Raw genomic sequence first — 4,863 nt, 5'->3', positions numbered from 1 at the left:
AGATAGATAGATAGATAGATAGATAGATAGATAGATAGATAGATAGAAGGATGGATGGATAGACAGATAGCAGCAAAATGAGTATTGTATAGAATAGCATAAGAAAGAAATAGCATGCCAAATGTCGCTGCTCCATCACACACCTAGATTTCAGAAAGACTTGGGTTTGGGTCTCATCTCTGACACTTCCCAGCTGTGTGACCCTGGTCAGAACATTTAATTTCTCTGTGTCCCAGTTTTCTCATATGTAAAATGAGCTTGAGGCCTTGATGGTGTTAAAGGTTCCTTCAGATGGAAATCTACAATCTAGAGCTCAAAGGAAGCTTGGAAGGTATTTTATCCAAATCTCTTGTTTTGCAGATGAAGAAACTAAGTCCTGTAGATGCAGAGGAAACTAAGTCCTGTGATGGCTGACGTCAGGTCTACTTGGTCATGGACACACAGGTATATCAAGTATCACAGGAGTGTAGTAGATTCAGAGCTGGAAGGGACCTCAGGGTGACCTGAGTAGGTGCTTAATCAGTGTTTATTAATTGCCCAAGTCTTGAGAGGCAACAGCTGAAGCTTAGCTAGGTCCCTGCCTCCAGACACAGTCTTCCATCCAATGGCCCATACTGCCTCCTCCAGGTCTGCTGACCTCCAGTTCCATAATTCCTGAAGGAGGCCTGGGACAGAGCATTAGACATGCAGGTGGAAGGCAGAGCAAAGGAAACCAGTTCCAGACTAAGAAGTGTCTCCAGGGTGTGATCCTTGGCATTCGCCGTTGCCCAGCCCCCGAGGCACTGAAGGGCTTCTCCCCACACAATCCCTAACAGCTGCCAGACCCTTGTTCAGATAAATGCCCGGCTTCTTGCCACTGAATTCAGCCCTGTGTGTCCCGGGTTTCTAAAAAGCCCTGGATTTATTTGTGCTACATTTCCCAGTTCCTAGAAAGCCCTGGCTTGGGTAAGCCATGCATAATGAAGTCCATCAATGATGAATGAGTTCTTTGTGGCGCTCCCCTGTCCCTGAACTGGCTGCAGACAAGTGGGAACATTAGGCAGCCCGAGGAGAAAGTGTCTTGGTAAAAGGCCATTTAAATCATTTAACTTGCAACCCACTGGGGTCTCCCTGGCAGGGAGCCCACCCGAGAGCCACACCTAGCTTTAGAGGAGCTTCAGCAAGAGACACAGCAAGCCTGATGCAGTAAATACAGTCCTAGTCCAGAATTCAGAGAGATTTGGGTTTGAGTCTCATCTGACACTTTACCTGCTAGAAGATCTGAGTTCAAATCCAGCCTCAGACACTTACCAGCTGTGTGACCCTGGGCAAGTCACTTAAACTCTTCTCTGAGGCTCTATTTGCCACAGAGAAATAAAATCAAGAGCAGTAATAATCATACCTCCTTCCCAGAGCTAGGATGAAGATCAGATGACATGATGTATGTTAAGTGCATAGAGCCCTGTAGAACTATTATTAACAGTCCCTGCATTTATAGAGAATTTTATAAGAGCTACCAGAGTCATTTTAGAGTTGGTAAAGTACTTTACACAGGTTGTCTCATTTGATCTTCCCCACAACCCTGGGAGAGAGGGGCTACATGATTCCCATTTTACAGATGGGAAACTGAGGCAGTCAGAGGCTGTGTCTGACCCTGAGCAGGTCACTTAATTTCTCTGTACCCCAGTGTTCTCATCTGTAAAGTGGGGTGGAGTATTCTTTATGACCTCTGAGCTTCCTTCCACGTAGTAAGTATCAGAGCCCAGATTTGAACTCATGTCTTGCTGACTCCAAATGCAGTGCTCACTGTACCACCTAGTTGCCTCAAACTCTATGATTACAAAGCCACACCTGATTTATTTCATTCAATTCACACACACATACACACCCCTTATGAGTTGGACTGTGCAGGGGTAATTGTTCTCATTTTACAGAAGAGGAAACTGAGGCTCAGAGGGATTGAATTCATCGTCCTCCTCCCCTCTCCAACTGAAGTAATGGAAAAAATAGAAATGAGGCTCAGGTTTTCTTTTTTCTTCTTTTTTTTGGAGGGCAATTGGGGTTAAGTGACTTGCCCAAGGTCACACAGCTAGTTTTTGTGTTAGGTGTCTGAGGCCAGATTTGAACTCAGATAGATACTCCTGACTTCAGGGCTGGTGCTCTATTCATTGCACCACCTAGCCACCCCTGCCCTGAGGCTCAGGTTTTCTTACTGCAATTCCCATGCTCTTTGGCAGCTAGATGGCGCCATAGTGGACAGAGTGCTGGGACTGGAATCAAAAAGCACTGAGTTCAAATACAGCCTCAGGCACTCACTAGTTGTGCGACCTGAGTTTAGTTTAAATGACCTCAGTTTCCTCATCTGTGTAACAGGGAGAACAGCACCTACTGCAAGGGTTATTGTGAAGGATCAAATGAGATAATCTTTGTAAAGTGCTTGGCATATGACCTGGCACATAGTAGGTGTTTAATGATTTGTTCCTTTCCTCCCTCTATAAACTAGACTCCTCATATTTTCTCTACCATGCCATAGAAACCTTCTCACCTTGAAGGTTCATTTCATCCCTAGACTTCTCACAGGCACAGGAAGTGCCCTCCTCCCCTCTATCCCTTCCTCCAATTTGCTGGTTAGTCCCAGAACTTCCATTTTAAGGAAAATGCCCAGGCCCATCATGTCTTGTTTCCTTTCCTCACTTTCCCAACTTTCTGTACTGTAATGGTTCCCCCTTTCCCCCTTTTAGATCCCTTTAAAATGTCATCTCCCCAAATTAGAATGAAGGCAAGGATCATCTTTATTTCTGCATGTATTTGAATTCCCAATGCTCAGCATAGTGTCCAGCACATAGTAGGTATTAATAAATGCTTGTTGGTTTGGCTTACAGACTACATCCTAAATCTTAAGACAAGATAGGCAGTTTTAGGGAAAGCATCAGTTTTACCTAGCTGAGGACCAAGAATCGAGGGGATATAGGTGGTACCATGGTTAGGGTACTGAATTCAAAGTCAGGTAGATCTGAGTTTAAACCTGCCTCAGACTCTTGGGAGCTGTGAGACCCTGGGCAAGTCACCTGGCCTCTGTGGGTTTCAATGTCCTCATCTGTGAAATGAGGGATGTTGAACTTGATGCTCTCTTATGTTCCTTCTAGCTCTGATTCAATGATCCTATGGGAATACAAATCTTCATGGGTATTTTTTTGTGTGTATGTATTATGTGTGTATATAACATATATACATATACATTATACATACATACATACATACATATACACACTGTCTTCCTCATTAGAATATAAGCTCTTGGAGGGCAGGAATTGTTCTACTTGTTTTTGTATCTCCAGCACCTAGCACAGGGCCTGAGCCATATTAAGTGCTTAATAAATATTTATTGATTGATGGGTTTCCTCTGCTTCTTACTAGTGGTGCAGTTCTGGTCAAACCACTGTCCCACTTTGGACCTCAGGAAAACAAGGATGTTGGGACTCCATAATATCTAGCCTCCCTCCCAGTTCTATATATTATGATCTCTTCTCTATGATAAAACTCTCTCTCTCTCTCTCTCTCTCTCTCTCTCTCTCTCTCTCTCTGTCTCTCTCTCTCTGTCTCTCTCTCTCTCATCTATCTATCCTGACTGTCTATCTATCTAAATATAGATAGATATAGATATATAGATACACACACATAAGATTTGTATGTATATTTACACACACATATGTTGAAACACCATAAGATCATAAATCTAGCTGTGGAGAAGAACCCAAAAGAAGAGGCCATCTAGTTCAATGCAAACCCCCACCCTCTGCCATTTTATGAGGGAAAAAGTGAGGTCCATGAAGATTAAGTGACTTGTACAAAGTCATATACAAAGTATATGTCAGAGAGCAAATGGGGTTTCCACTATATCTTGGTAAGAGAAATTGCCTGGGAATTACAGAGAGCCTTTCTTAGAACTCAACTTGCTTGGTATTATGAGATGAAGCATCATAAAATGGAGAGTCAAGAGACCCGAGCTCTGGTACTTTTTGACTGTGTTGATCAATAAATTTTATAAATATTTAAGTACCTACTTTGTGGCAGGCACTGTGCCAAGTGCTGGGGATATTAAAGAAATAAGTAAGATAATCCTTTTTCTCAAGGAGCTCAAATCACTTTCCGTTCTCTGGGTCACGATTTCCTAATTTCTTAAAAATAAAAATGTTGGACAAGATGACTTCCAAGGTCCCTCCAAGCTCTAACATTTCCCTTTCTAAGTCTCCTTCTTTCCCTGACAGTCCATGTACTAAGACCCCTCTCAGCTTTGACATTCATGTTCTAAGGCCCCTCCCAGCTTCAACATTCTCTTTCACACCATGAGAGGCAGAGCTTGAGTTCACATAATATAATTGGAACTTTGTTTCCCACGCAAGGTAGGTGCAGAAGCAAGTTCTTCCTTCTACAAGCCCCTAGAAGCTGTGGTGGCCTCAGCTCAGCTGGGGAAGTAGCCTCATCCATAGGACCTTCCCCTCATTGAACAGTCCCATCTCCCCTCCAGACACCCCTACACATGTAAGCGCAGAGAGAGAGAGAGAGAGAGAGAGAGAGAGAGAGAGAGAGAGAGAGAGAGAGAGAGAGAGAGAGACAGAGAGACAGAGAGACAGAGAGACAGAGAGACAGAGACAGAGACAGAGACAGAGACAGAGAGACAGAGAGAGAGAGAGACAGAGACAGAGACAGAGACAGAGAGAAATAGAGAGGCTTCTTTCTTTCTGCATACCTATACTTGACACTAATCATAAAGTAACATGTATGTGTCTGCCTGACAATAAAACAAGATTAAGTTCTGTCCATAGTTATATTAAGGCTCATGATTTAAAAATAAGATTCATTGTTTGGCCTAGATCATAGGAG

At 43.3% G+C, this 4,863-nt stretch overlaps 1 long non-coding RNA gene across 1 annotated transcript in view; it reads left to right on the top strand.

Annotated features, from left to right (window-relative positions):
* The window catches only part of LOC138169805 (uncharacterized), a 25,145-nt gene that overhangs the window by 13,464 nt on the left and 6,818 nt on the right, over window positions 1–4,863 (top strand). Inside the window, exon 2 of the long non-coding RNA XR_011170469.1 lies at window positions 361–444. This is a non-coding gene — a long non-coding RNA (uncharacterized lncRNA). The remainder of the gene's footprint in view (window positions 1–360; window positions 445–4,863) is intronic.

This window comes from Petaurus breviceps, unplaced genomic scaffold (assembly GCF_028583685.1).
Source record: "Petaurus breviceps papuanus isolate PSGF00001 unplaced genomic scaffold, PetGlider_PUasm1.0 379, whole genome shotgun sequence".
Lineage (NCBI taxonomy): Eukaryota > Metazoa > Chordata > Mammalia > Diprotodontia > Petauridae > Petaurus > Petaurus breviceps.
This window is presented reverse-complemented; position numbering and strand designations above follow the sequence as displayed.